The sequence below is a fragment of the Pteropus medius genome, unplaced genomic scaffold, assembly GCF_902729225.1.
Source record: "Pteropus medius unplaced genomic scaffold, Ma_sr-lr_union100, whole genome shotgun sequence".
In the NCBI taxonomy this organism is placed as follows: Eukaryota; Metazoa; Chordata; class Mammalia; order Chiroptera; family Pteropodidae; genus Pteropus; species Pteropus medius.
Window position 1 is genome coordinate 6,751,786 of NW_024347791.1, and position 16,635 is coordinate 6,768,420.

Here is a 16,635-nt window from a genome sequence, read left to right on the forward strand (position 1 = left end):
TTACTTACCACCCTGGTCCAAGCCACCATCACCTCCCCCTGGGCTAGGACAAAAATCTCTTAACTGGTCTCCCTACTGCTGCCTTAGCCTCCTTACTCTATTCTCTATTAGCTGCCAGAATAACCTAACAATGGAAATCAGATCAGGACATCCTCCCAGCTCCAAAGCCCTCCCACCATCTTAGGAGGCTCCACGTGACCTAGCCCCTTCCTGCTTTTCACCCATCCTCCAGCCGTACAGGTCATCTCGCTGTTCCTCAAAAAGGCCAAGCGTGAGCCTTGGGGCCTTTGCACTTGCAGTTCTATCGACCTGGAATATTCTCCCCCGAAGCCAATATGGCTGCCCTCTTCTTCCTTCTGGTCTCAGATCCCGTTAACAGCTCCTGGGAGAGGCCTTCCCTGACCGCAGTATCTAACATAGCCTGGCTTCTTTATCTCACTGTCCCTTCCCTGCTTTGTTTTTATTCTTCTGCAAGACACTATTGCCTCCTGACTTTTTATTTTAAATGCTTTACTGACCACTGTTCATCACTACTCGGAGACTGTTAAGCTCCATGAGAGAAAGGATTTAGACTGTCTAGTCTAGCATGACAAGTACTTTAAAGAGTGCCTAAATTCAGGGCCTGAAGGAATGAATGAATGAATGAGAGCTCTCTTCCCAAAAGATAAGAAACTGGATGATTTTTGAAACGCAGTGTTCCTAGTCCAATCTCTTCTAAACTTTCCTGATAAGAGTTATTTGAGGTATTTTTACAAAACATACTTTCCCAGCCCCTGAATCAGCCCCTGAATCAGGGGTACACAGAGGGTGCACATGCAAGGCAGTCGGCAGGAGAGGAAGGGACGAAACTCGTTCCCACCCGGGCCAGGGAGTTCAGGAGACAGGCTGGAAGGTGTCACAAGCAATGTCCTTACAAGGGTCACATAGAGCCTGGCCACAAAAGTGTGCCGATGGGCCAAGGTGTTTTCATTTCTTTATTTCTACTTTAACTCATTCCAAAAAGGATCTGAGGCCAGACTGGAAAGGTGTTCATTTGATTCTGAATAAGATATTCAAAGCAAAGAATAACACACATGGGGTTTGCTTTTTTTTTTTTTCCAATTGCGTTAACATACGATTTGCCATTTTAACCATTTTAACAGTTCAGTGGCATTAAGCACATTCACACTGCTGTGCAACCATCACCACCATCCATCTGCAGAACTGTTTTTATCATTCAAAACCTGAAACTCTGTCTCCCTTAAACAGTCACTCCCCATGCCCCTCCCCCAGCCCCTGGCACCCACCATTCTACTTTCTATCTGTATGAATCTGACTACCCTAGTACCTCACATAAGTGAAATCATACAGTATTTATCCTCTTGCATCTGGCTTATTTCACTTAGAAACTTCAAGTTCCATCGATATAACAGCGCATGTCAGAATTCCACTCTTTTAAAGACTGAATTCTATTTCATTGTACGTCATCCGTGAATGGACATTTGGGTAGTTTCCACCTTTTGTGAATAATGCCGCTGTGAACGTGGATCTATAAAAACACCTGTTCTAGTCCTTGCTGGTGGTTTGCTTTCTAAGCCATCCTGTGGGGGAGCAACGTGGAGTGAGAACCTGAGGCAGAATTCAGAGGCTGCTGGGTGAGTATGTGGCTGGTGGCCACAGAGCAAGCACCGTGAGGACAATTGGTGGTCACAGCCTGGCCTTATGGGCATGACCTCAACGCCAGAGAAACCACCTGGGGGGGCTGGGTCTTCTGTGAGGAGACATCTGAATTAGATGGCAAGTGACTTGAGTCTGGCTCATGGGCTACAAGAGTCCCCACTCGGAGGCAGAGCTTAGGTCCCCGGCTAGACCTAAATCATAAAGAAACTTCAGGCCACTGAGGTGATTACCCAAAACATTGCTGGAGGTGACCCCTAAATTGTTTGAGACAGCAAAACTGTTTCCCTAAAGACTCACCTCGGCAGGATTTCAAATTAAGTACAGAAAACGTCCAAGATAGGCCAATATATAGACACAGAAAGTACACTAGTGATTGCCTAAGGCCTGGCGTCGGAGTGGTGAGCGACGGTAAACAGACACAAAGGTTCTTTTTAGAGAGATGGAAATGTTCTAAAATTAGGTTGTGGTGATGGCTGCATAACTCTGAAAACAAACTAAAATTCATTCAATTCTATACTTAAAATCGGTAAATTTTATACATATGCCAATAAGGCTATTTAAAAAAATAAATACAGAAATACGTAAGAAAACCCATAAGATTAACATACTTTGACCTATTTGAATTAGGAGATCTACCTTGCAATATTATATTATTTACATATTTATATATTTCTTCGTCAATCAGATAACTGAAGTACTCAAGAGGGACATTAAATGTGTTAACTTTTAAATGCAATTTAAATTTTTAAAAGGATAAGTTTGTTAAAGGGTCAAATATGAATCAAAAGCTACCCTAAATGGAACTGTTTACATTCACTAGATTTATGAATAGAAAAGTAGGATTTTTTCACTTAAGGGCTAGCTTCCTAGATTTGGAACTTTAGTTTTTTCAGAAGCCTTATTTTGTACACAACCGTTACCCTAAGCACATAAAAATGCTCACATTAATAGAGAATTAACAGGAATTGGCACCTCTGGGCTGGTCTGAGTGTCTGGGGTGAAGGAGAACCAGCCACCCAGCGCCCCCAACCTCAGCACTAATTCTGCTCCTGAAAACCCTGAGCGTGGCAGACAAATTTTTTCATTGAAAAACATAAGACCCTGTGGAAAAACACAGTTCAAGGAACTGAAATTGGCAGTTAACCTAGGAAAGCCCTTATAAATTATGTTTTATGTTCACTTAAATAAAACAAGAGACACAGCCCTGGCAGTCCAGATCATATTAATTACCTTCTACACACCTTAAATGAATAATTATGGGCATCATACAGTTACTTTCCATTTACCCTTCCTTCCCCCTGGAGAATTTTTACTTTCTCCCCTACAGTTTCCCTGGAATGCTTATAAATTTATTTTGCAGTGATGCAGATAACATGCCAAAATACTTTCTCCTCTGTGGCTGGTGCTCCAAGTCTGATTTTACGACTTGGAGACATTCTGGTCTGCCTCCGGGGTTCCCCCACAGCTTCAGAGACACCGAAGGTTAAAATAGTGTGGCTGCTTGAGAAGGGAAATATTCTGGGTAACCTTTACTTAAGCTACTCAAGCATGGCAGGGCATGAACCCCAAACCTACTCTCTTCCCACTGGTACGGAAAACTGTTCAGCTCTGTGCAGGATCATTTCACACTAATACAGTCGGGCTGTGCCGGGCAAGCCCACTTCTTGCAGAGGGTTCCACCGGCCCCCATTCTCACCTCCATCCCCACGCCCCCACCCCCAGCCACACTGCCTCTTCAAAGGCCCAAGGGGACTGGCACCCTCCTTTGTCTCTCTCAAAGCCGCCTGGGAAAACTTGATCTCGCCCAAGCTTCTGCTTTCTTTCCCTTCTCTCCACCCTGTCCTACGAGGCAGAAAGGCGTCCCGGTGAAGGCCGTGGTGGAGTGGCCTGAAGAGTGTCCCCCCTAAATTCATGTCCACTCGGAATCTCAGAATGGGGTCTGATTTGGAAATAAGGTCTTTGCAGATGTAATTAGTTAAATTAAGATGAGGTCCTACTGGACTACGGTGGGCCCCAAACCAATCACTGGTGTCCTCATAAGAAGAGGAGAGGACACAGAGACACACAGAGAGGAAGGCCCTGTGAAGACAGAGGCAGAGACTGGAGTAATGCCGCTACAGGCCGAGGAACGCCAAGGATTGCTGGCAGCCACCAGAAGCTAAGCCGAGGCAAAGCAGGATTTTTCCCTGGGGCCTTCAGAGGGAGCACAGCTCTGCCTATGCCTTGATTTTGGACTTCCAGCCTCCAGCACTGTGATAGAATAAACTTCGGTTGTTTTAAGTCACCCAGCTTGTGGCGCTTTGTTATGACAGCACTAGGAAACTGATACACATGGGTTCACATCCTATGTGACCGTGACAATACACTCAATCTCCTGGCCTAGATGATTTCATCTGTAAAATGAAGATAAAGATATGCCTATTTAGTAGGGATATTGTGAGGACGAAATAAGTTAATCCATGTCAAGCGTTTGGAGCAATGCCTAGCTTAAGGTTAATGCTCAATAAGCTACAGTAGCTACCACTCCTGGTGTCCAGTACCTTCTTTTTCTAATTATTCCACAAGAGAGCACCTCAAAATCCTCTTCTAGTACAACCAAAAGTCTCACTATTATGGACATGATAGATACACGTAATTTCACAAATCAGAGAGGAACTAGTCTATGGATAATGAACAGAAGGATTAGTGATGTATGATGGAGGTCTAACCATTTTGGCTTTGCTCAAGATGCATGTGAGGCAGCCACAAGCATGCTGAAGTGTGGCAGTACCTTTGCTCCAGAAGCAAGAGACAGCTCAAAAGAGATGGTCAATCGTGACAGAGACATGCTCACAGTAACAGAGCTGGAGCCTTCTAAGGCAGCCAGCCATCCATCTACCCAAACCCTTATTTTCATTTCCATATGTCTAGATGAGTTAAAGATGGGAATTGTTCATTTGTATTATTTTCTTCTGACATTTTTCTGGCACGCGATGCTAACAGAGAACACTGATTTTTAAAATATCCCCATATGTGCTGCGTCACTGGAGCTGTGAAGATGTTTACAGCCTTCAACTCCAAAGACTTCTCTCTTGGGAAATTACACAAGAGAATAATTGAACAGAAGCTAAAAGATTTATGCGCGAAGATGTTTACTATAATATTTCCCTTCCAATAGCCAAAAAATTGTAAATACTTTAAATGTCCAAGATTAGAGGAATAATTTCATAAATCATAGTTTATTAGGTACACCATTAATAAATCACAGTACATTAACTACTCAAAAATGATACTGTTATTAAAAGTAATAAGGTGTGAAGATATGGAAAAGGGTTTGACGTTAAAGCAGAAGAATTCAAAACATTATGAGGAGCAGGATTTCAGCTATGTAAGTACAGATACACATTTAAAAATGAAAACGACTGTTAGACTGGCTTTTATGCTTTCTTCCCTGTTCTATATTATTTTTCCCACTTCAAAATGATGACTTCGATATAATGCTAGATCCAAATCGACTCTAAGTGTTAAAGATATTGCTGAAAGCTAAGGAAGTTCTAAACAAAGAGCTGGACTTTTCCCAGAGTAGACCCAAAAGTCATCTGTCGCCACTAGTGCGGATATTCCCTCCCATCCCCGACAGATCTTTGAAAAAATGAGAGCACAGTATAAATGCCGGTGTCCCAGAACTGTAAGTTGCTTAAGTCTAACTTCATTTGCTGCTATCAGGGGTGAGGGAGATAAAGAAGGTGCTGGAGAAGATCTAGGAGTGGATGGTGGGAGCAGAGAAGGCACGCGCAGGCTTTGGGGGCAGCTATGCTGCTGGAACGCAAATGCTATTCTTCTTGAAATGTGTTCAGAAGGAAAAGACCATTGCAGCTGTAGCCTATTAAAGATGCCGACGCTCCTCACCTCCCTCCCGCTTTCTTCTACTAGAAGAGTAGATTCAAGATGCAACTCTGAACCCCACTCCAGCTCTGAACCTCACTCCATGGTCCCTCTGAAGACAGACAGTGGGAAGCGAATGGCCCAAGGAGGGGAAAGAAAGGACCAAAGCTACAGTGATGTTTCTCTCCTGAGAAACATTTACCATTTTTTTAGACTTCTTCCCTGCACAATCCCCCGCTACACACACAAAGCTTTGTGGCGATATGGAGACAGAGTCCCATCTTTCTCCAAAAAATAAGAAAGTCATGCATGAGACCCTTAGTGCCAAGGTAAGCAGGAAAGCATGACTTCTCGGGGTATAGAGCACATGTCCAGGCTGGGTATAGATATGAAAATTCCTTCAAAGTCATCCAGGTGGGGTCTATTTGTGCAGGCAAATTAAAAAGCTGAAAACAATTAGAAAGTGTTTGCAAACAGTTATAGCTACAAGAGTATACAAGAGCCAGCCACTCACCTGTCTGTATCTATGAGAAGTGGCCATGTGGGTTAGAAAGGGTTCTGCTTCTGGGCTTGCTGCCATCTACTATCTGGGTGACCCAGGGAGCAGGAGAGAATAAGCAGAACATATTTTGAGCTCCTACTATGTGCCACATTCAATGCCAGGCATGTTAGTAAACATTTAACCTTCCCTTCCTCGAGACCGTCCTGAGCATTAAGTGTTATTCCCATTTTACAGATGAGGAAACGAGTTCAGAGAGGCATTTGCCAAAGTCACACAGCCAGTATGGACAGATTCTCTAGACTGATCCAGCAGGTAAATGGTTATCTCCGGGCGTGATGGACAGAGATCTAGCTGATATAGGAGAGGAGGAGATGAGTGGACACGAAACACACAGAAAGCAGCATGTCACAATTCTGGGTCCATCTTTTAGCAAGAGTAATGATGTGAAAACATGGAAATGGAGTTTACGTTACTTAGTAAAATTAACAGAGCAGAGTCAACATATCTGTCTGGACCAAAATGCTGACATCGAAGTGTTCCAACACACTCATGCAGCCACAACAGGGCACTCATCACCAGGGAGGAGGGCAAGGTGGCTAAGGATGAGCCCTAAGGGTATTACAATTCCTGCCTCATCGTGGCTCCTTCAGTAACCAGCTGAATGATCTTCTACAAGTTTGCTAACCCCTCTGAGTCCCCGCTCTCTCGTCAATAAGATAGGAATAAGGAGACAACTTGCCTTATTAGGTTTTAAGAGGATTACATGAGAAGAAAACATCGAATCCACTGTCAGCCACGATTCCTAGGTGGCGCATGTTTTCGTGTTTTTTAACCTTCTCTGAAATTGGGATGCACTTTACTATCATAGCCTTCTTAGATTTGATAAGAGGTGATGATGATGATGATGATGATGATGATGATGAAAAACATCCTTGACTCCCTTCACAGATCATGGGCCTCCCCTTATCCCCATCCCTTGTCTTAAAGCCCAAACATCCAAGAAGTGTTCTCTCTCTCTCCCTCTCTCTCTCTCTCTCTCCCTCCCTCCACCCCACACCTACAAGTTGAATGCTTTGTTTTCGCATCCAAGACAAATATCTTCAAGTCCAAATGGCAAAGTACTGCAGCATCAAAAGACCCTGTACCCTCTGAGAGTGACCCTCAATAGAGGTCTCACTCAGGTGCAGGCCCAGGCTAACCAGCCCCCTGAGACACCCTGTACCGAAACTATTCATCACAACACCGAGGTCCCTACCCCAGTGTTCTGAACGGCAGTGAAAGCCACCACACCCTGTGAATGTCACGACAGACTGGGGCAGTGGGTCTTTAGTGGTGCTAAGAAAGAACCTCTACCATAAGACCCAACCATCCTGCAAATAACAGCCCCAGATCTTGCTGATGCCGGAAATCCTTTAATTTTAAAGGAGCTGATGTTCCTTTAAAATCAATAGTTTCTAGTAACTCTTCAGTGTTTGGTCACTAAATCAAATAATAACTAGTTTTCTCAAAATCTGAAAAACCCCAACACCAACAACAAACAAATAGGAATAAAATTTTTTCAATTATTAAGCTTTTCTGCCATAAAATTTCGTTAAGCAGTTGACTGAATCATAGATAGATGATGATAGATAGATAGATAGATAGATAGATAGATAGATAGATAGATAGACAGACACACAGACATAGATAGTACTAATATCTCAAAAATATTAATACAGCAGAATGACTTCTAGGTGATTTGCCACCTGACCAAGTTTGAGGTTGTTCCTCCTGCATTAGCTAAAAGTCAAAACCCTGGGAGCGGGAACCGATGTCCATAAGAATGAGGACAAAGGAAGCATCTGTTTATAACAGGTTCTACACGGAAAAGGCTGCTGGGAGTAACTCCTGGATGTCCAAGGTCAAGTGCAAGTGAGTTCACAGAGAAGGAAATCAGGACAGAACAGGGAAGGCCCCAGAAACAGCAGGGGGGGCACTTTCATCTCTCACTTCCTTCTAATCTCAATAAACTTCAAGCTCGAAGCTTTGCTTAACTTTCACAATGAGTGTGCTGGAACCTGAATTCTGAGTGGTTCGTTCAAGCAAGTCACTACGAGAAATATTAAAATCTCACTTCCCTCCAACTGAAGTAGGAAGCCCCAGAGGATCAAAGACCATTTCTTAACAACAACAACAAAAAATCATCCAGGCCCAGTTGCATCATAAAGTAGAATATATCAAGCACAGGGAAAGAAGAATTGTGCCCCTTCTACGCCCAGGAAGCTTGTAACGGGACACAACTCTGTTCCTGGTGTAGATGTTGAAGGCTGTTACAGACTTGTCTACGATTCTCTGATTGTATCTGACACACTGAGTACCCATTCATCCTTCTCTTAATTTACCCACAATCTACATGTCTATGGTACAGGAGGTTTTCAAAATCCCACGGAAAATAAGAAATTGAGTCTCATGTATTTGGAACAGCCAGCCTCACGTCAAACCTAATTGATCTAATTAATCCCCTCCCCATTTTTTTTAAATGTCTCGAACTTTATTAAACCATCCTGTGCATAGAGTCAAAACTTTCTGGCTTTACTGTGGCTGAATAGTGCTAAAAACTTTAGTCAAATCCAGCAACCAATCTAATAGTTTCAATTTTCTTTTATACTCTGGCTTAAGCCTGGAATCTTCCTTCTTGTTAACAGAAACCACGAAAGATATTTTATCCTCCAAAACTATAATGTATGGGGGGAAAGTCACAAATGATTTCTGGCTTCAATCTCCTACTAAAATAACTGAAGGGCTGTAAAAGTAAAAAGCAAATGGTCTTATACCGAGTTCAGGCCTTTTTCTTCAGATGTCTATCGAGAAATAGAAGGAACCGGTTTTTTAGGGGTTACTTAGGGCTGATTGATCTTATGTGACTGTTGTCTGTGGGCCTCGGTTACAAATAATAGTTCCGTGTGCCTCTCAAATGTCCATGCTGGTGGAGAGAGTGGTGAGCCAGGCCATTCAGAAGTGGCAGGTGATCCAAAACATTGCTTCCAGTTAGCTGGGGACTGCTGAGCGGCATCCTTCAACAATTAGCTTTTATCTCCAAGTATGTTTGGCCTAAACAGTTGTTCGAATGACCCTGCAGCTCATGAGCACAGCTGGCTGGGGACAGTCAGCAGCAGAATCAGGGCTGGGAGCCTGAGGGCACAGCCCAGAAAACACATCTGTACTCTAGCAATCAGAAGTTACCCGCGTTGGAATACAGTTGCTCCCTGAAAACTTCCTTCAAGAGAAAATGGTAAATAGCCCATCTGTTTCGCTGTCTGCCTGTTCTAATGGGCCTTCCATACTCATCCTCACGGCCTCTCATTTTAAAAATGAAAACCGCAAAGTCAGAGAAGTTAAGTGATGCGTCCACGGTCCCAAGATGAGTCACTGGGTCTCCAATGAGGAAATGGAGGCTCAGAGACGCAAGTGACTTGGCACAGAGCCAAGTGGTGGAACAGAGACTCAAACCCAGGTAGGTGAGACCTAAGTTCAGTCTCACTCCCTCCACACAACAGTTGTCTCCCACGTGAAAGCTTTAAAAAAGAGAGAGAGAAAGAGAAGTCATGTACTGAAAAAAGGATCCACTGAGCATCCACGTTGCCCTGGGAACATGGCGGTGAAGTAGCCTGTAGCCCTCGCTGAGGATCTAGAAGCTTTCTCTCATTTTATTTATTTACTTGTTTTGTTGTTTAGATTCCACATATAAGTAAAATCGTACTGTATTTGTCTTTCTGATTTATTGCACTTAGCGTAATACTCTCCCAGTTCGTCCATGTTGTTGCAAATGGCAAGATTTCATTCTTTTTTGTTGCTGAGTAATATTCCATGGTCTGTCTGTCTGTCTATCTATCTATCTATCTCTATATGTGTAGCTATAGATATATAGATATATCTTTTTTATGCATTCATCTATCGATGGACACCTAGGCTGCTACCATATCTTGGCTATTGCTGCAATGAACACAGGTGCACATATCTTTTTGATTATTGTTTTTGTTTTCTTCAGATAAAATCCCAAAGTGGAATTGCTGGGTCGTATGGCAGCTCTATTTTTAATTTTTTGAAGAATCTCCATACTGTTTTCCACAGCATCTCTCATTCTTTCAGGTAACAAGGAAACAGAAGCATGTCCCTTAATAGGGACCTGGGCATCTACTTGATGCCTCTTCCTTATGTCAGAGACCATGTTAAATTCATTTTTATATCCCCTACTTTGAGTGGAGCCAGCACAATATAAGTCCTCGTCTAGGATTTAGTCAACTGATTAATCCAGCTTTGCAGCTGAGATGACCGTATGTCACAAGAGCCCAGAACTTTCCTAGTTTTTGCTCAGGAAAGTGGGGTCTGGCTCTCACAGGGTGATCTGTCTCCAAGTAATACAGCCAATTTTCATGGCCTCCTCAAGAACCTCTATCACAGAGAGCTGTGTTGATTTTTTTTCTGTAGCTTACATCTGAATCACTTCCCAGACTAAATAATATCAGATGGGACTTCAGAATTCTGAGAAAGGATAAGCCACGCCAGAAAGCTGATGACTCAATTTTCCCCTTCTCAACTGGCTGTGCTGCCATTCCAGAGAGCCAACACGCCCACGGGTCTCAGCAGAACAGAGCATTGGGCGGGGGAGGCGGTCCAAAACATAATCAAGAAGATAAAGATCTTAGGAAAGAAACTTGAATAGAAAGGTTCACTCAGAAGCAAAAACTGAATCTACCCAAATACAAGAAAAGAACAACAGAGAAGTCATAAAATATATAAATAAATTTGAAAAGACCTTTCAATTCAGGAAAATTTATATTTAGGTTAATTATCTTGCAAGACATCTACTCAACCTAAGCCAGAGTTCGAGGACGCAAAGGGTCCAATGCAGTGGAAAGTCAGTGGGCTGGACACCAGGAAGCCAGTGCTGGGCTGAGTTCCTAACTAGCCCTGTGACCTTGGGTAAGGACCCACCCCACCTTTCTGGGTCTCCTTATCCTCATCTTTAAATAAGGGAGGGGAGGTTACTCTATATAAGATCCCTTCTAGCTGCAAAATTCAACATTTCTGTAACTCAGTCCACTGGCTGATTCACGCCCTCCTCTCCACTGCTGTGAGGCTCACCAAAATTCCATTGGCAACGTGCTCCACTGCCACACAGGCCAGCTTTTGTAGGCCTCCTCAGAGCGTGGTAACCACAGAAATAAACCCAAATGCACCAAAAGATGTAAATGGGTCATGAGTGCTCTTACACTTATGAAGTCAGCAGTGTGAAATGTATAACAAGATTGTCTACAGATCTTTTGTTGACACATGGTTAAAAAAAAAAAAAAGTCTCCTCTTAAATATAAAAAGGCCCATTTGTTTGGTTCTCAACCAGATCTGTCTTGAGTCGGTAGCAGTTGAAACACCGGTCTCATTCATGACCGTGGGTTGCCTTCACTGACACATGCGGTGGAGGGAAACTCGAGTTTTTTACAGAGATATCCTCTATTCTGCTGGGGGAGCTGGAGGAGGCAGGGGGAAGTTGCCCTTGGCATTGACCAGACAATGAACTCATCATCCTGCCTGGCCCAGAAATAGAAATTGAACGTTAAACATAGCTCACCAGCCTCTCCTCCACGACCATCTCAGACTGAGGTTAAGTTGCTCATAAGAAAGTCAGAATCGGGGATGCTTATTTAATGTGTAATAATTTACCCTATCACTTCAATAATCCCCACAGCTCCACTGTCATCTAAAAGCAGTTATTAAGCACCTAATGTGTGCATAACCCTTCCTAGAGCATTCCAAAAGGAGTCCTCTATATTGGGCTTCACGGACAAAAGTAAGAATATACTTAATGCCACTGAGCTGTACACTTCAAAATAGCTAAAATGGTAAATTTCATGTTATATATAGTTTATCACAATTTTTTTAAAAGATACAAAAAAAAAAGTTAGCGTGCAGCCGGCAGACACACCTAATCACACTGATGCAAAACAGAAACAGTTAGTTTCTGGGGCAGACGATAGAGTAGCCTGTCCTCTGGCCAAGGGTAACCACGGTCCTGTGTTTAAGCATCATGCCTAGACCCTGAGAGTGAATCCACAGCATTTTCCTCCCCTTCCGAGGTCTTAGTGCTGAGGCCCGGACCCGTAGTTCTCCAACCTAAACACCTCTCAGGACTGCCTGGCATGGAGTCAGTGTGGATTCCAGGGCCCCACCATCAAGGTCCTGATTCAACAGGCCTGTCTTGAGAGCCAGGAAACAGCTCTTTTAAAAGCGTCCCAGGGTGGCTCCATAGTGTAGTGGTTAGCACATCTGCTTTACATGCAGAAGGTCCTGGGTTCGCACCCCAGGTGGAGCCACGGACCATACCCCGGGTGCACACCGCCAGCGCATGGGAGGAGACACCCCACCCTCGGAGATCCAGTTCTTAAGGGGAAACGGCAACATCCATAGGTCAGGGGTGGAAGCGGTGCAGGGGGGAGTGGGGAATAAAGAGAGAAAAATAAAAATAAATAATAAATAAAAGTGTCCCATGTGACTTGGGGGGATCCAGGTGCATTAGAGGGCCTGGGAACAGGGAGGGCAGATAAACCAGAAGTGGCCCTTGCATGGGCTTTAGAAATTCCCAAAGGGGCGTGGCCACAGGGACCACGACCAGCTCCTGCCAGTTCCTGCTCCTGCTCTACAGTTAAGGCTGCCGGGGGCTGTATTCCTACTTCGAGGAGGCCCTTGACTTTGAGCCCTTGAACAAGTCAGGGCAAAGCACACAGTACCCAGTTCTACCACCTTTCCCACTGCTAGTGGACCATCAGCCAGAACCAGAAAGGCCAGATCCCAGGCTCAACTCTCTTCCACCCTTTTGATCACCAAACCTCAGCCTTCACCCTCTGTAAAATGGTCCTGATGATACCTGCCCTGGCCGCCTCCCACAGCTGTTGTGCCAGGGGTTCTAGGCCATGTTCTCCCAGCTGTGTGACCTTGGGCTCTTGCCATTTCACCTTTCAGGACCTCAGCTTCTACATCTTTAAAGTGGGAATAAAAACAGTACTCCACTACAGAGTCATCTAAAGGAGCTTATGCAACAAAAGCACTCAACCTAATAAGACATACGCAACGAGCACGTAGGAAGTCTGACTTACAGTTAGTGCTGGCGGGCCTCAGCACTAACGTGTTGCATGTGGATGTGCTTGGGATGGAACAAATACATGAGGTGACACTTTTCACTTTTATTATTAAAAAAAGACCAACACTTGTGCCTGCATGCCATCCACTCTGTTATCACAAATCATGGCCCTTTGGCGTAGAGGTGACAAGAATGAGTTTCAGAGAGGCCGACACTTCTATTTCAAATGTAAGTTTCTCCACTCTCCAGGCAAGAAGCCATGGGACATCTCAATAAATAATGACTGAACATTGATGAAGGGGGGGCCCTAACGACAAAGGAGGGGGGCCCAACTCTGCTGCTTACAGAGCAGCCATCCTCAGAAGGGAGCCACAGGGTGCCAGGCAGAAACATCTGCAGACTGCACTTGATCTCACCCCACCTTCTGGCCACCCAGAACCACGCACAGATCTCAGAACACATCGGGAATTTCTGTTCCTCCCAATGGTCAAGCTGTTCCTGCTTCTGGAACTTCCTTGGCCTTCGGTTGCCTCAGCCAAGACCCTCTTCACCCCCATAATCACTCAGACTGCAGTTCACGTGTCCCCACCTGAGGGAAGCCTTCTCGGGCACCCCTTCTATGCCGTTATCCTGTGTGTTTTCCTCAGAGTACTCACCCCTCCCTGAAGGGACCTCATCATGGCCCCTCTCCCCTGAAGATCAAGCTCTAGGGGCCCTTCTGTCCTGCTCGCTGTGGCAACAGTGCTTGGCACAGAGCAGGAGCTCAGAAAACACTTGTTGACCGACTCATATACCCCAATTAGGGTGAACATAGAACCCAGGCACCCTGGGATCGCCCCACTTTAATGCCTGTGGTCCTGGAGTTATTTTCAACAGCTCCTCATTTCACTCTACCAAGTGGCTGGGTTTGATGGCAGATCTTGCACTGTTGTAACGAGAGGTGATACAGCCCTGGGCTTAAAAGCCTGGATGTTCTAGACTCAAACTTTGGTACCAGTCTCATGCTGTCACTTCCTGCCATGTGATCCTCCGCAAATCATGACCTTTTGATACAACCATCCTCAGAGCATTTTATGGAGACTGAATGACAGCACGTGTGTAAGCACTTGATACATGCCACATAGTAAACATTCAATAAGTGTTATAAATAGTAATAATGACAATGACGTTAGTTCTCTGAAGACAGACAGACTCCTGGGTCCACCACTTACTATCTATGTGACCTGAGCTCATTTACCTATCCTCCGTGCCACTTTCTCATCTCTAAAATAAGAAAAAAAAAAATCCTAAACTCACAGGGTTGCTGTGAGGATGAGATGAGATCACTCGGGAAAACCACAGTGCCTCGCAAATCCTGAGCATTCAGTAAACAGCAGCCATTAGTAACATACATACTGTCGCCTTTCTTCCCAAATTCATGACTTTCTTGAGGACAAGAGCCCATTGCACTCACTTCCTTATCCCCAACTCGAAATGCCTAGCGCATTTCTCTGGAAGGAAGGAAAGCAGTGGCTTCTTTTTGAGGTCATCACATGCCCATCGCCACCAGCTTGATTCTGGACGTGAGAGACAGTAGATGAGAACAGAGAAGGCTGTGGCATGGGTTAGAGGCACAGCAGATAAAGGGAATCAGGGAATCAACTGAGAGGGTAATGGGTTCACAGATGGTAAAATCCCCAGCTGCTCACACACCTACTAGTGGGAGGGGGAGGCTTGTTAAATGTTAAAAATGAGTCAGGTTTCTCTTAGACAACCAGAACAACAACGGAGACGGGATGGCGATGGCGAGAGGAATAAACAGGGTGTGGGTGGAGGCGAGAAAGGGCACCTGAGCCAGGCTCCTGTGAAACTTAACCCTTTAAATGAAAGTGGGGGGAGCTGGGGGCGCAGCTTTAATTTACATCCTCCCAAATGGGCTGCATCACAGCCTGGCTCACAAGATGCTCACTTCGCTCTCCACTGACACCACTGCAGAGATCGAACACAGGGCGGTTTGGTTTTGAAGGCTGTCAGATATGTCAAGGCCGTTAACTGTTTCTGAGTTTAGCAATTCGGCAGATTGTGGAGTGGGGCTGCTCAGATGGCCAAGTGCCTTGATTGCAAAGGGAGTTTCTTTTGCAATCTTGTCCTCTTCCGCCAACTGTAAAATAAGATTATGAAGCTGAATCAAGAGGGCTGCACTAAGCACTGGTCCTCAAAACGGAAAGGCAGGCGCTGGGGGCTCCCGGCACAGTGTGTGGTCAATGGTACCACCTCAGTACCACCTGCACTGCCACCACCTTCAACACCATGACCGACCCCACCCCCCCAGTGGCCCTTGAGCTGGGATAAGTAGACTGATGAGGTGCATCCTGGGTAGCTTGGAGGCACCCTGTAGAATTTGGACCCCAAAATCCTATCCGAGAATCTCCCCCACTTCATTATGTTCTTATCCTAGGCATAACACTTCAATTTCCCATGAATCCTGTGCTTGCTGAGACCCCAACTGCCTGTGATGCGCTCAGCTAGAGCTGCGTGGTAGAGAGATCACAAAATGGAATCGCACGTCTTCTGAGCTCTTCTCTAAGTTTTGAAGGTGACTGCTCAGAATGGGAAAGTGGGAACAGAAGGGAGACTTGTCTGTAAGTAAACTGTCCACAAATCCTGATAATCCTTTAAATAAATTCAGCAGGTTGTATTTGTCATGTGTCTTTTTTTTTCATTCCGAATATAATACATTCTGAAAAACAGAGGGTCTCATAAATTGAGCTCTGGTAACTAATATGGTTACTTCAGGAGGGTCCTCTATTTCTAGAATTCCTTCCGCCAACATAACTAAGTAGAGAAGTTTGTCTCGTTTTGATTTGTAAGTTGGCGGCTTTACTTATGAGTGTGCCCTCTGGAGCCAGACCACTGGCCTCCAATGCCACCTCGATCATAGTCTTGGTGTTGGTTGCTGAGCCTCCCCAGGCCTCAGTTTTCTCATCTATAAAGTGGGAAGAGCAGTAATACTTAACCTCTCAGGGCTGTCCTGGGATTGAGATACTGTGAGGGCACTTCAAAGGGCACCTGGCACACTTTTAGCTACTTAATTTATTAAGTAAATATTTAAATGTAGCTACAAACATAAGACAGCATGGACTTAAAGAGCTAATAACCTACTTTTCTTCGAAAGATCTCCATGGGTAGGTTTCTACATTTTAGAAATAGAAAAGTAGTAGAGAATACTGATTAAGGGCATAGACGACAAAGCCACATTGCCTAGGAATGAACCTCAATTCTGCTTCTTACTTGCTGTGTGACCTTGGGCAAGTTACTTAACCTCTCTGAGATTTAGTTTCCTCATCTGTAAAATGGACATGATGTAGTCAATTGTCTTCAGGCTTAAATGATTAAATGAGTTAATAAATGTAAAATGCATAGCAAACAAGTAATAGCAAAATATGATAGTTGTTGCAATTCTAAAGGAGGTGCCATCAGCAATCCCCATGGTCACAATTGGAAAAAGCCAAGATGA

General features: G+C 44.5%; 1 protein-coding gene and 1 long non-coding RNA gene across 4 annotated transcripts in view; one reads left to right on the forward strand and one right to left on the reverse strand.

Moving 5' to 3' along the window:
* CHST11 (carbohydrate sulfotransferase 11) overlaps nt 1–16,635 on the reverse strand; it is a 249,962-nt gene that overhangs the window by 144,231 nt on the left and 89,096 nt on the right. The window lies entirely within an intron of this gene.
* LOC120614934 (uncharacterized) lies at nt 608–16,123 on the forward strand. The gene is made up of 3 exons (XR_005656146.1): nt 608–743; nt 8,997–8,999; nt 16,113–16,123. It is a non-coding gene; the product is annotated as an uncharacterized LOC120614934 (long non-coding RNA).